Here is a 16,459-nt window from a genome sequence, read left to right as displayed (position 1 = left end):
GGACGGTGGTCAGTTGAAAAATATTCAGTTTCGCATATTTAAACAAAATGATTGACTGGGAAGTACACATAAAGTTTTTTCGGTAGTTTCAAGCATTTTTATATAAACTTGTAAACCGTTTTCAGTACTACAAGGTGTATGGAGAGAGGAACAATTGAATTGATGAGGAAAAAATTTATGGTCTTTTATATTTCTAATGACATCAAAATGAACTACTAAACGATCTCAAATTTTACCTTGAAAGACTTCTAATTTGTAGTAGAAAGATCTTCAATTGGTCAAACGGCTGGAAGCTACCAATTTTTCAAAATAAAATAAATTAAAATATGTCGTATTTTTAACCACCCTTATTCATACAGGAGTACCCTAAGAACCAAACAAAAATATACAAGTCTAAAGTTTTTCGATGAGGAACAAGTAAGAGAACCACTCTGATATTCACCTTAGCACCAACATTCTTCTCAACGTTCCTATTTCGCTCTTAACTTCCGACTACTCGACTGAATCGAGAGGTAAAACTAAAATAACTCTTACTCAAAAAAAAGTAAATTGGACAAATAAGAGAAATGAGATGAATATAAAACCGGTTCTCCTATTAAAATTCTGAGCATAATCGGAGCAAAAAAATCTGATCATGAAAAAGGCCTATCGGCACTTTAGGTCGTTAATTGCTGTTTTCAACATTTTCTGACATCAGAAATGAGTTCACCACTCCAAAACTGCAATAGTATGTAATTGCCAGTCATTTTTAGGTTTTTTTCCGACTTTTGTTGAGAGACCCGCCATTGTGGCCCGCGGCACAGCTTCCTGACGCGGAATTTGACCACCATACTTTGTTTATTCGGTATGGTAAAGCACCTTCAGATTGCACACTTTTGTCGTCGGATTATCGAAGCACTTTTTGCTTGGCAGCCGTATCAATCAACACTTTAAAATTGTGATGAAATTTTGCACATCTATACATGTAAAAATGCAGCTCTGTCTGCCTGTCTGTCTGTCTGTCTGTCTATCTGTCTGTCTGTTCCATACAGGCTTGAAAACTACTGAACCGATCGGCGTGAAATTTTGTATATAGGGGTTTTCGGGGCCGAGAAAGATGACTAAGATAGTTTGAGACCCCTCCCTCTTCTGGAAGGGAGGGGTCCCATACAAATGAAACACAAAATCATGCACATCTCGAAAACTAACCAAGTAAATGAAACCAAATTTGGCATGTGGGTGTTTTTAGAAGTAACAAATATGTCCATGTTGATTTGACACCCTTCACTCTTCTGGAAGGGAGGGGTCCCATAAAAATGAAATACAAATTTCTGCACATCTCGAAAACTAACAAAGCAAATGGAACCAAATTTGGCATGTAGATGTTTTTAGGAGTAACAAATATGTTCGTGTTGATTCGACACCCTACCTTTTTCTGGAAGGGAGGGGTCCCATACAAATGAAACACACATTTCTGCACATCTCAAAAACTAGCCAAGCAAATGAAACCAAATTTGGCATGTGGATGTTTTTAGTAGTAACAAATGTGTCCATGTTAATTTGACTCCCTTCCCTCTTCTGGAAGAGAGGAGTCCTATACAAATGAAACACAAATTTCTGCACATCCCGAAAACTAACCAAGCAAATGGAACCAAATTTGGCATGTGGATGTTTTTAGGAGTAGCAAATATGTCCATGTTGATTCGACACCCTTCCCTCTTCTGGAAGGGAGGGGTCCCATACAAATGAAACACAAATTTCTGCACATCTCAAGAACTAACCAAGTAATTAGAACCAAATTTGGCAGGTGGATGTTTTTAGGGGTAGCAAATATATCCATAATGGTTTGACACCCCTCCCTCTTCTACAAGGGAGGGGTCCCATACAAATGAAACACGAATTTCGCACAGCTCGAGAACCAATCAACCAAACACAACCAAATTTGGTATGAGAATGGTTTTATAGGTAACAAGTATGTCCATAGTAGTCCGACTCCCCTTCCTCTTCTGTGAGGAAGGGGTTCATAATAAATGAAACACAAATTTCTGCTTATCTCGAGAACTAACCAACTAAATGGAACCAAATTTGGCAGGTGATTGTTTTTAGGGGTAACAAATATATCCATAATGGTTTGACATCCCTCTATCTTCTATAAGGGAGGGGTCACATACAAATGAAACACAAATTTCGCACAGCTCGAGAACCAATTAAGCGAATATAACCAAATTTGGCAGGTGAATGTTTTTAGGTGTAACAAACATGTCCATAATGTTCCGACACCCTTCCTTCTTCTTGCATGTCTCCAAACACCATTTCGAAATCCAAGATGGCGACTTCCCGTTCCTGAAAAATAGCGGCAAATGACCAAATACCACCCAACATGGGTATTTCCGGAATTATTATGATGCACTGAAGCCACAAATCGACCTTAGACAACATTTTGAATTGTAAGATGGCGACTTCCGGTGTCTGGAAAACAGCCGAATATGACCAAATACCACCCAATATGAGTGTTCTTTTAACCACATTGACGCTCAGAGGCCAGAAATTGTTTACAAATGTCATTTTGAAATCCAAGATGGCGACTTCCGGTTTCTGAAAAACAACCGAAAATGACCAAATACCACCCAATCTGGGTATTTCCGGGATTGTTATGATGCACTTAAGCCACAAATTGACCTCAGACAACATCTCGAATTGTAAGATGATGACTTCCGGTGTCCGGAAAACAGCCTAAAGTGACCAAATACCATCCAATACGAGTATCTCTGGAACGAGAATGAAGCTGAAAATTGACCTCAGACACCATTATGAGTTGTAAGATGGCAACCTCCGGTTTCTTAAAAACAGCCAAAAATGGCCGATTTCTATACAATATGAATATCTTCGGAACCAGAATGATACACAGTAGCTAGAATCGACCACAGACACCATTTTGAATTCGAAGATGGTGACATCCGGTTTCTGGAAAACAGCCGAAAATAACTAAACCAGAATGACGCTCAGGGGCCAGAAATTGTCTCCAAATGCTCTTTTTAAATCCAAGATGGCGACTTACGGTTTCTGAAAAATAGCCCAAAGGACCAAATACCACCCAATATGAGTATCACCGAAACCAGAATGATGCAAGGAGCTATAAATTGACTTTAGACAACAGTTTGAATTTAAAAATGGCAACTTCTGGGAAACAGCCGAAAACAACCGAATACTACTACATATGGAAATGATGTAGAGAAGCATTGACCCTGGACACCATTTTGAATTAGAAGATGACCACTTTCAGTTTCTGGAAAACAACGAAAATTACTGAAATGCACCCAATAAATATCCGGAATAGAGGTCATGTACAAAAGCCAAAAGTCGAGGATGTTGTCATTCCGATAAAACCAATCATTTTTAAACGATGTAATCCAATCGCAAGGAATCAATGAATTTGAAATTTTGGACGAAGTTTGCCGGGTCAGCTAGTGTAAAATAAATCTGGTGCCTAGTATGACGTAAGTCAGTCGTTACAATTATTTGCTTCATTTTAGCAATTAAAAAATAAAATATATAAAAGGTTCCAAAATGTACCGTTTGTGTTTTTCTGCCAAACATATCTGATCTGTAAGAAGGTTTCGGATAGTAAGGCAGCACGATGCTACGTGCGTGTTTGCCATTTCAGATTCATCAGTAAAGAAACGCAGTTCTATTCAAGGGTGAAGGCTACCCGTAAAAGTCGATTATTGTTCTTCTCTGTATTCAATCCTAAAAGTATTTCTGATTAAATGTCTAATAAAATCATGTATCTGATGGGAATGTTATATTATATTATTATATCTTTAAATTTCGATCGGTAAATATCGATTAACACTAAGTTGAAGTATTTTATTACCGCCTGTATTAGTAGAACATATGTTAACAAACATCACAATAAAAAAAACTAATTTCAGTCATTTATTTCTCTGGCGAACGTAGAAAACACGCTGAATCGCAAAACCTGCGGTCAGCCAACTGTCCCAGCCAATATCCCCGTTTCGTTTCGATTTGTACGTACAACACCACAAACATACCTCACCACGGACTGAAACACACCCGAACAAGAAAGTGCTGAGCAACAAAACGCTGTCAATTTCAATTTACGAACACAATTCGGCTGTCAGAAGTTGAACGTCTGAATTTTCGTAAATAAAATATGTGCAGCAAGGGTAGAAGCAGCAATCCGGATCAATGTGCCTTTCCGCTCGGGGCCAGCTCGGCAAGGTAAGGTTTTCAACGCTCAACTTTGGATAGGGGCAGCCAGTCAGCCAGCCAGCCAGCGGTGTATCGGAACCCTCGTGTCGGAACGTTTGGTTAGATTTGCGTGATTGATTCGCCCGCTGCTGTTGCTGCTACCTGTTGGCTGCCAGCCGAAAACGATTGTCAGTTTGAATTTCCTCGAATTAATTAAACACTGGTCGAGTTGTGTTGCCGCACAGCAGCTATTCTTCACCGACGAAAGGATGCGGCTGTCGTCTTTCCTTTTCGCACGTTTTCGGCTATCGACTGAGACATGATGGGCCGTGGTGGGAAAGGTAGCGATGATAACGTGTTTTCTAATTGAAGTACGATTAATCATAATCATTCCAGCCCGAGTCGATGCCGGGCGAGAAGGATTTCGCGCAATTTTACGCCTCCCTTCATCGAAAATGTTGATTGCTAAATTGTGCAACGTTGGAATTTAACGGGATGATTTCTATGGTGATTTGAGTCGCCGTCAGCAGGCCTTCGGTTGATTGAATAGTTTGGTGGAGGTTTGGTGCCAGCCACGGTGAGCGACGTGATGGTATCAACTTGATGGTTCTGTAAAAGATTGAAATGTGTAACGTTACAACGTTATCAGAGAACACTAGTCCTGATTACGTGTTTTGATATCTAATCATTAGCACATTAATCAGTAAACACATTAATTCATTAGGTTATTTCTATGGAATTCACCACTTAACTCGGTTGAGGATGAAAAAATAAATTGCGTAATTAACTCAACTTTGCCGATAAACCTTTCAATCGCTCAGTAGATCAATTGCTCGCTGGCTGACCGACCGCGGAACATGAAAGTGTGACTGTCAGCCATTATCTCACCGGCCGTGGCAACTTTCGACCGTGTCATCCCGCGGATCGAGAGCACCTCGGTCCTCCTGCGGCTCGCTGCAACCGGGTGCTAGATTTCCATTAATGTCATCGATAATGATTTGCAATCACGAATTTTTCGACAAGCGAAGTTTAAGCCCAACGGTTCAACGGTTTTCGGCCGTACCGAATGTCACGTTTTCCAAAGCCTAATGATGATGGATAGTGCACAGGACGGTGGCAATGCTGGGACGCAATTAGCACCACATCGACGTGATGGTAGACAACCGTCACTGCCCCTGTCACCGCCGCGCCGACGCAGCCCGGTTGCCGGTGACGGTGTCGATCGTGCGAGACAGTGAGCATGTGTGCGCTTCGGCAAACTGTTGACTAAACGAGGGTACGGCCGCCGGTCAGTCCGCAGCGGCAGGCACATACCGAAGCGATAGGGAATTTGTGCACAATTTGATATCAACGGTAGCAACCAGCAACCGGTGTTTAATCAAATACGCGTTCTGTTTGAGTTGGTGTTTTATCTATTTGATTGATTTAAAATTTGCTATTGACGCTCGCTCACTAACGGCTGGAATTTTGCAGGATTTAAGATGAAATTATTGAATTCATGACGACTTGTTTACTTTTTCCCAGAAGGGACGACGATCTGGGGCGTTGGGTCTGCTCGTGCGTAGTTTGTTCACATTGTCGATATTCATAGTTTCGTAATGATTCCACTGAAATTAGGTGTTTATTGAATTAGGCCGCTTCGCTGTATGGTTTAAGCACGGTAACAGTGGTGGATCCGCGGAGGGGGAGGCTGAAAAATAAATTGATTTTAGCGACTGTGTCGTCCGTTGTTTGCTATTCATTATTTCCATTCACATTAATTGAGACTTTCAACGAAAATCTATTTACACTCCGATATTGCCACCCAGTAGCAATTACGCGTTGGTTTAAATGTGTGATAACGTTTACGTTTCGGATGTTTTGAACTGTTTAAAATCGAATTGCGAAGTCTACACAAAGTGTGTCGTAAATATAGAATCAAGAACGGGGTGAAGGGGTCATCAAATTAAACGTGTGTTTACCGTTTTACTTTTTTTAAAAGGGGGAAGGGGGTTGTAAGAAACTTAAACTTTTCCTTGTTATACCACCAGATCAGTAAATTATAAAGCATTGCTGGTCTAAAAATTTGTTTGCAAATCAAAAGCTTATTTTTGACGTAGAACTACGTCCTACGGCAACACATACAGGGGACCAATTTCAATACGGGGATCCAATTTCAAAAACCACAAACATCGAGAGCGTCACGGAAATTATCCAATTTCAAACGTTTTAAACTCAGTCAGTTTCCAACCGATTTTCGTCATTTTTGCAGTAATCGATTGGAAAATCAACAAAACACCCGTCCATATGCAGAAAGTTGTAGTCTGATTGTTCGAACCATTGAAAATTGTCAAGTCTTGTTGGAACGCAAATGTCGACTTCTGATTGGTCGCTTAATGCTTCTTACCCTATCAAGGTCGAAAGAATATACCTAGTTGACTAGGAATGCGCGCTTTTTGTTTTATGTATAATTCATTCCATGACTGTACCGATACCACACGGACGTTAATTGCTGATCGTGCCGAAGAAAGAAAAGCCGGGTTTCAATTTCTGACTGATCGCGCTGGGCGCGTTGATACTTAAGCACCTGTCTATCTGGCGGCTGTTTGGGGCTTTCGGTAGCTGCAGAATTATTGGGAATGGCAGGCAATTTTACTAGAGAAAACGGTAGAACTAGAATCATCGGCGAATAGTTAACCGAAATGATGATAATTGAACAAACTTGCCAGTGTTGTTACTGTTGTGAAATATAATAGCACCTTTTGGTGCTCTACAATTATGCGATTGAAGTAGTCAAGATTTTTCATCATATGTAACAGACGGAAAACCGTAAATTTCAGCATTTGCAAGCCAAGAAAAATTTAACATTGCCTCAAGAACGTGTTGGTGGCCCTGAGAAGGGCCGGTTGTAATTAATACTTGTTCTCGTGCTGCAGCACTGACGCTATTGCGTCTTAAAACAAAACGGTTATAGTTTGACATCACAGCAGCATTTCGACCTTCATACTCATGTCTACCATCGGCAATATTAAACACGCAACAATCTGCTTCCATGCGACACGGAGACGGGAACATTTTTTTCTTCCAAGCCGCGCAAAACGACACAATACATGTTATTTTGTTGCCTTAATGAGAGCTCTATCGGTCCGGTTCGAGAGAATGTCCACAAGAAATCATTTTTGTACATCCATGTTACGAAACTGAGAAAAATTGTAGGAATTGAAAATAATGGCGAGGTTTATCAAAAGATTACTCTTAGCCAGAATGAATGAGATGTATTTTTCGTACATTAGTATTACACTATACTTTTTATCGACTGTTAGTTTACTCAGGGGAGTTTCTTTCGGCTTCGCAGTCTTTAAAATGTGAAAAGAAAACGATATTTTTCTCTTACACCGACGTTTCGAATAATATATATTCTTTATCAAGGCTCTACAAGTAAATTGAGATCAAAACGATTTTTAGAAACAAATACATAAATTATGCACATAACATCATTACCGAGAGGACCATTTTCCTGTGAAGTGGTTCTTCGGCTAGAGCATTAATTGTCGAAACAGAAAGTAATCATCCTAACAGAACATCCAAAAATACATTAAATTAGCTAAACATGATATCAAATACAATTCATGTTTCTTACATTATGCAAATTAAAAAAAAAAAAACAAATTAAAAACTGTACACTTTAACGAAGCGGAACTCGTAGCACTCTCAATCATACTAAACCATTTTTTCCGTAACCAGCAACCTTGCATGCAAACTCTATTGCGCACAAGTTATGCTGTGTGACACTCGGTGGAAGCTGTCAGCGACCGTTGACGTTTGCTGTTGTTTATTTCTGTACTCCGCTTGACGTGTTGCATGGTTGCTGTATATGTTGTGCTTAAGCCTTCAACATCACTGCGTTTGTTTACCGTATGATCGTTCGTGATAATGTGGCACATCTCCAACACGTTCAACGCTGTTTTTCGCCTATGTTCATCCAGGATACACACCTCATTCAACTTGAATGAATGGTTCTCGTCGATGCTGTGTTGGAGTAAAGCAGTTTTTTCCCTCAGGTGATGTATTTTGGCAATAGTAGATGGGCTGGTGGCATGTTCGTTTGACTTGAGCTCATCCAGTTTTTTAATGTTTGACCGGTGGTTGCTGATTCTTGTTTTGAGATGCTGTGTAGTGAGTCCAACATAGCACGCATCGCAGTTGGCACAGGGAATTTTGTAAATGACGTTGCTGCGATCTAATGTTGCGATCCGATCTTTGGTGTTCGTGAACAAATGGTTTATGGTGTGCTCATTACGTGTAGCGAGGGTAATTTCTGGGAAATCTATACGCAGTGATTTCTTTATGCGCGCCGTTAATCTGTCGATGTAGGGCATAGGTTTGTATGTTGTTGGCAATGTTTCTGCTGGGGCATCTTGTACGTTCTTCCTCATTAGTCTGTTCTGCAATCTATTTCGCAGCGATAAAGGATTAAGCAGCATAACAATCCTCCAATCTTTTGGTCCGATCTTGCTTCCTGTCATTACTCTAAGGATGCTAGGGTGGTATAAAACAAATAATGTCACATGTGTCCCAAAGGAGATGAATCATCCAAACTGCCCTGAAATTCGCCCTATTGAAACTTTTTGGGTTTCGACCGAGGCAAAGCTGAGGAAATATGTCAAACCAGCGGACAATGTTGAAAAATTTGAAAAAGATTGGCTTGAAGTGGTAAAAATGGTCGGAGAGCATACTGTGCAAAAGCTTATGAGTAGTGTTAAGAGAAAAGTTAGAGAACTCGCGTATCCTACGGAAAATAATCCCAACTTGAATTGAAAGCGGAAAGAAAACACTTATTATCTATATTTCAGAATAAAATGACCCGAAAAATCCTGTATTTTTTGTTTTATTCAAGAAAGAAGATGTATTTATAATTTTCGGAACAGTCTATAAGTATGAAGGTCGAAATTTTGCTGTGATGTCAAACTACAACCGTCTTCTTCAAGACGTTGCATCCTTTATAATGAAGTGTTGTGAATGTTTTAAAACGGACTCAGTATCGTGAGCAGAACGTGCTGAACTTTTCTGTTTGAAATCGGATTTGTTTCGTATATACCGCTTGTTCTGCACAGTATCAACAAATCGAACGTTGTGGAATGATATAACTGGAAATAGAGGTGTGACTTAATTATTTCCAGTTATACCATTCTACAACGTTCGAAAAATTTTATTTCGTATGTTGTAATACTAATGGGGAGTTTCTTTCGGCTTCGCAGTCTTTAAAATGTGAAAAGAAAACGATATTTTTCTCTTACACCGACGTTTCGAATAATATATATTCTTTATCAAGGCTCTACAAGTAAATTGAGATCAAAACGATTTTTAGAAACAAATACATAAATTATGCACATAACATCATTACCGAGAGGACCATTTTCCTGTGAAGTGGTTCTTCGGCTAGAGCATTAATTGTCGAAACAGAAAGTAATCATCCTAACAGAACATCCAAAAATACATTAAATTAGCTAAACATGATATCAAATACAATTCATGTTTCTTACATTATGCAAATTAAAAAAAAAAAAACAAATTAAAAACTGTACACTTTAACGAAGCGGAACTCGTAGCACTCTCAATCATACTAAACCATTTTTTCCGTAACCAGCAACCTTGCATGCAAACTCTATTGCGCACAAGTTATGCTGTGTGACACTCGGTGGAAGCTGTCAGCGACCGTTGACGTTTGCTGTTGTTTATTTCTGTACTCCGCTTGACGTGTTGCATGATTGCTGTATATGTTGTGCTTAAGCCTTCAACATCACTGCGTTTGTTTACCGTATGATCGTTCGTGATAATGTGGCACATCTCCAACACGTTCAACGCTGTTTTTCGCCTATGTTCATCCAGGATACACACCTCATTCAACTTGAATGAATGGTTCTCGTCGATGCTGTGTTGGAGTAAAGCAGTTTTTTCCCTCAGGTGATGTATTTTGGCAATAGTAGATGGGCTGGTGGCATGTTCGTTTGACTTGAGCTCATCCAGTTTTTTAATGTTTGACCGGTGGTTGCTGATTCTTGTTTTGAGATGCTGTGTAGTGAGTCCAACATAGCACGCATCGCAGTTGGCACAGGGAATTTTGTAAATGACGTTGCTGCGATCTAATGTTGCGATCCGATCTTTGGTGTTCGTGAACAAATGGTTTATGGTGTGCTCATTACGTGTAGCGAGGGTAATTTCTGGGAAATCTATACGCAGTGATTTCTTTATGCGCGCCGTTAATCTGTCGATGTAGGGCATAGGTTTGTATGTTGTTGGCAATGTTTCTGCTGGGGCATCTTGTACGTTCTTCCTCATTAGTCTGTTCTGCAATCTATTTCGCAGCGATAAAGGATAGTGGTTGACCTTAAGATGTTCGTCTATGATGTCGTTGATCGCTTTTGGGGGGAGGTTTGTGCTGAGTGATTTTTTCATTGAAATTGTAAATTTCTGCATGGAATGTAGCTACTTCTCATTTCGTGGACAGTACTTCAAACAGATCTCTGGAACCGCCATGGGGAATCCCTTTCTAGCCAACTGCAGCTGATTTAGTTATGGAATTATTGCTTGAAGAAGTGGTAGAACGGTTGAATTTCCCGCTCCCACTTTTGAAAAAATATGTAGATGACTTAATCCTTGCTGTGCCCGCAGACAAAGTCGAAGAAGTTCTAGATGTTTTTAATAGCTATGACAGCAACCTACAGTTTACGTGTGAAAGAGAAGAGGAAGCTAGGATTCCATATCTCGACATGGTGCTAGTCCGCAAAGCAGACCAGTCTATCAAAACAGAATGGTATTCCAAACCCATGGCCTCGGGTAGATTCCTGGACTTTTCCCTTGTCACCCGTTGCATATGAAAATGAATGTGGTTGCCAACTTTATCATGAGAGTACGAAAACTCAGCACAAACCTCCCCCCAAAAGCGATCAACGACATCATAGACGAACATCTTAAGGTCAACCACTATCCTTTATCGCTGCGAAATAGATTGCAGAACAGACTAATGAGGAAGAACGTACAAGATGCCCCAGCAGAAACATTGCCAACAACATACAAACCTATGCCCTACATCGACAGATTAACGGCGCGCATAAAGAAATCACTGCGTATAGATTTCCCAGAAATTACCCTCGCTACACGTAATGAGCACACCATAAACCATTTGTTCACGAACACCAAAGATCGGATCGCAACATTAGATCGCAGCAACGTCATATACAAAATTCCCTGTGCCAACTGCGATGCGTGCTATGTTGGACTCACTACACAGCATCTCAAAACAAGAATCAGCAACCACCGGTCAAACATTAAAAAACTGGATGAGCTCAAGTCAAACGAACATGTCACCAGCCCATCTACGATTGCCAAAATACATCACCTGAAGGAAAAAACTGCTTTACTCCAACACAGCATCGACGAGAACCATTAATTCAAGTTGAATGAGGTGTGTATCCTGAATGAACATAGGCGAAAAACAGCGTTGAACGTGTTGCAGATGTGCCACATTATCACGAACGATCATACGGTAAACAAACGCAGTGATGTTGAAGGCTTAAGCACAACATATACAGCAATCATGCAACACGTCAAGCGGAGTACAGAAATAAACAACAGCAAACGTCAACGGTCGCTGACAGCTTCCACCGAGTGTCACACAGCATAACTTGTGCGCAATAGAGTTTGCATGCAAGGTTGCTGGTTACGGAAAAAATGGTTTAGTATGATTGAGAGTGCTACGAGTTCCGCTTCGTTAAAGTGTACAGTTTTTAATTTGTTTTTTTTTTTTTAATTTGCATAATGTAAGTAACATGAATTGTATTTGATATCATGTTTAGCTAATTTAATGTATTTTTGGATGTTCTGTTAGGATGATTACTTTCTGTTTCGACAATTAATGCTCTAGCCGAAGAACCACTTCACAGGAAAATGGTCCTCTCGGTGTTTCTAAAAATCGTTTTGATCTCAATTTACTTGTAGAGCCTTGATAAAGAATATATATTATTCGAAACGTCGGTGTAAGAGAAAAATATCGTTTTCTTTTCACATTTTAAAGACTGCGAAGCCGAAAGAAACTCCCCATTAGTATTACAACATACGAAATAAAATTTTTCGAACGTTGTAGAATGGTATAACTGGAAATAATTAAGTCACACCTCTATTTCCAGTTATATCATTCCACAACGTTCGATTTGTTGATACTGTGCAGAACAAGCGGTATATACGAAACAAATCCGATTTCAAACAGAAAAGTTCAGCACGTTCTGCTCACGATACTGAGTCCGTTTTAAAACATTCACAACACTTCATTATAAAGGATGCAACGTCTTGAAGAAGACGGTTGTAGTTTGACATCACAGCAAAATTTCGACCTTCATACTTATAGACTGTTCCGAAAATTATAAATACATCTTCTTTCTTGAATAAAACAAAAAATACAGGATTTTTCGGGTCATTTTATTCTGAAATATAGATAATAAGTGTTTTCTTTCCGCTTTCAATTCAAGTTGGGATTATTTTCCGTAGGATACGCGAGTTCTCTAACTTTTCTCTTAACACTACTCATAAGCTTTTGCACAGTATGCTCTCCGACCATTTTTACCACTTCAAGCCAATCTTTTTCAAATTTTTCAACATTGTCCGCTGGTTTGACATATTTCCTCAGCTTTGCCTCGGTCGAAACCCAAAAAGTTTCAATAGGGCGAATTTCAGGGCAGTTTGGATGATTCATCTCCTTTGGGACACATGTGACATTATTTGTTTTATACCACCCTAGCATCCTTAGAGTAATGACAGGAAGCAAGATCGGGCCAAAAGATTGGAGGATTGTTATGCTGCTAAACCATGGGTAACAACCTTTTCTGCAAACACTCTTTCACGTAAATTTTACCATTCATTGTGTCATTCGTAATGAATGGACGAGATATTTTCCCACATTCACAAATGGCCTGCCAAACCATTACCTCCTTGCCGAATTTTTCGGTGTAAATGGCTTTCACTGGTCCAGGGACATCCTTTACCTTCGGTGATGTATAAAATTGCGGTCCTTGCAGAGTCTTATAGTCAACTTTTATGTAGGTTTCGTCATCCATGATAACACACCCCATTTTTCTGGTCAGAAGTTTGTCATAAAGCTTTCGAGCTCTCGGTTTCATAGATTTAGCTTGTTTTGGATTTCGTTTTGGCTGCTTCTGCTTCCGACGGGTCTGCAGACCCATTCTTCCCTTGGCACGCATAACGTTACTCGCCGAGGTTCCAAGCTTTCTCGCCACATCTCGTACTGATACTGAAGGATGCCGCTTGTAGTATTCCTTAACCTTTTTGTCCATTGTGGGATCAACAGGCCCGGGTTTTCTACCACGTCTTGGGGCATCAGTAAATGTGCACTGCTCCGACACTTATACCTTCTTCTCTGGCTAATTTTCTTATAGAAAGACCACTCACGGTGCCCCATTTGTGCACAATTCGCTTTCTTTGCTCGGGAGAAAGGCCATGCATTTTCAAAATTTCGCACTAAATGTTAGAAAAAATGACAGCATCTGTTTCTTTTGGATGTAAACAACAGAATGCAGCTAACGTTTGGTTGAATACTGCACGTTATTTGAAATGACGGTTGATCGTAAGTGTATTTATAATTATCGGAACGGTCTATATGTTATAATATACGAAAAGTATACAGAAAAATATACCGCTTCACACCATCAAAATGATTGACCCCAGTCGACTGTATTTCCAAAGTTATTGCAAAGACAGGCTGTCGTAATTCTACGTTAACCTTGAGGTCGTATCTTATGAACAACCTCTTCAACTTTCGTTTTTAAATTTTAATTTTACATCCCTATGCAGCCGAACTTTCTAAAACACGTAACTCTACGTCAACAGTTTTGAACGATTTCTGATGATTTTTTGCAAATTACCTTTAAAATAATTTCTTGCTCGCGTGTGCATTGGAATATGCTGCGGCAATAAATAAAATCCCAAGTTCAGTTTGTACTTCAACTCCCAAAGTTTCAATAATTTTCGTTCACGATGGTGAAGAGCACGATGTTTGATTCGGCGATGGATTACAATTAATTGCAACACCACCGTTCGGAACCCGGAGTTTTATTATATTTATGAACCATGTGATTGGGATCATATTTCAATTTAATGTTAAGTTTCAGAAAAGTTTAGGTGATAATTGCAAAGTGCACATTATTCAATGTAAAAAAAATTAAATACTCATGAGGGACCGTTACTGTTCAAAATTTTGATTGGATTATTTGCAATAGTTGTTGAATTTTAAATTTAAAACAATTGATTAGGCATTGATAAAAACTTGACATATGTTTGCCGTTTCGATTGGCACAACGATTATTTTTATTCTCTTTCACTGCACTTGTGAGTGATGTTAAATATGTGAAAAGTTTCCACAAATTAAGCATTTTGGATCTACGATCTCAAAATATTTTAAATTGTTACCTCATTGCGGTTAAAACAACTAACAACAGAATTTTCAGATCTTTGACTGCGTTTGCCTCGTGATTTTCATTCCACGGGAATTTCTTGGATAGAGGCTATGCCAAGTAATTTTATTAGAGTTATATTGATCTCATCAGTGGTTTTATCGATGGTTTTTTTTCTATCACATGTTAAATAATTATTAATTTTTTCAGTTCGATACTGAAAAAAACAACTTCGAACCCTCCATGTTTAGGCCAGTACGCGGTATTCGCCTTTTCGGCCAATTTGATAGGTCTTTCACGTCAGAAACAAACGTTGGAAATTCGCTTAAAAAAATAGTAGTTTCAGAAGCAATCGTTACGACAATAGACAAAACCATTCTTTTTTTAAAGAAAGAATATCAAATAAATTCTTACGGTAACCACTAGAGTCAGAAAAAGATGTTGCGTCTACGTAGCGATGCGTGGTTTCTTTATCCGCCCTGTCGGTTCAAGCAAAAATTGAAAATAATGTGAAATTTTTAATGAGGTAATTTTGAAGAAAACAGATGTAAAATAATCTTCAGATAGTCTCAATATTCGAACTCCCGGTTCTCTAAACATGGATTTACTTGATATAAACACGCACTGTTTATATTGGTTACTTTGTGTATCCGTCTCATTTTTACAACCTTTAATAACAGAGTTCGCCGGTGTGTTACGCATATTCAATTTTAACAGGGCCAGATCTTCGATTATGGTACAAAAACAACGCGTTGGATTGGTACCATACTCTTAGTGATAAATTTTCAACATTGTTATGTATAGCTAGAAAATACAAACAAAAAAAGAGTTCAGAGTGAAAATGTCAAAATATTCAAACGTTCATACCTTTTTTGTTTTTCATTCCACCATCACCAAATTTTGACAGATAGTAGTACATATTGTCATCTTGAATGGGCGAAAATTTTAGATTTCAGATCTTTAAAAAAGGTACTTTTTCAAATATTTAAGATTTTGTGACAATCTGTAAAATTTGGCACGAAAAAAATTTTACATTTTACATTATTTTTTCTAGAACCGCAATTTTATCACCTACAACTTTGCTGAAAACACGAATGAAACAAGCCGTTTTTCTAGTATAGAATTTTTTTTCTATCAGTCACCATTTTGAATAGGCCATTTTGAAGCAGAAGTCGAGAGACTACATGCAGAACTTATATCATAAAATTAGCTCTTTATAAAAAACGAAAAACTGTGGAAAGTCTCAGCGAAATCGAAAATGAGATGCAAAAAAAAATATTTTTACCTATTTTCCATGGATTGCCACAGCAACCAAAAACACAACTGAATTGGCGGACAGCTCAAACCGCACCGACCGTTTTATTTGACGTTTTGCAGAAGCTTGAGAATGTTAACACTGGCTACGATGCACTTTTTTGGAAGTTTTTACATAACACTAATAAAATGCATCCTACGTGTAATCGAATTAAATGGCATTACAAGTAATGGAGTAGAAAATTGTTTATCTTACTACAGTTGATAAAGGCGCAGCTTATTGCTTTTAATATAGAAAGGCAACTAAACTAAAAGAGTTAGATGCTTGGTGTTGGTCAATGTTCAATTTGGTTAACAACAAAACCTATGTTTATCACACATTTCAGAAAGAAAATTGCAGTTTAGTCCTCACAAAACATTTCACATTGGCTCCTTTCTCAGTGCTTCTTTTTCTCTCTAATTCGACGTTTTCGAAACACTATCGAAAATTTCGCAGTTTTCCAACAAAAACAACAGAATTGAGTCAGCAATCATACTTCTTGTGTTAGAGCTCGTTAAAGGCAAACATAGCC

Source organism: Wyeomyia smithii, chromosome 2 (assembly GCF_029784165.1).
Source record: "Wyeomyia smithii strain HCP4-BCI-WySm-NY-G18 chromosome 2, ASM2978416v1, whole genome shotgun sequence".
NCBI lineage: Eukaryota > Metazoa > Arthropoda > Insecta > Diptera > Culicidae > Wyeomyia > Wyeomyia smithii.
Note: the sequence above shows the minus strand (reverse complement) of the source record.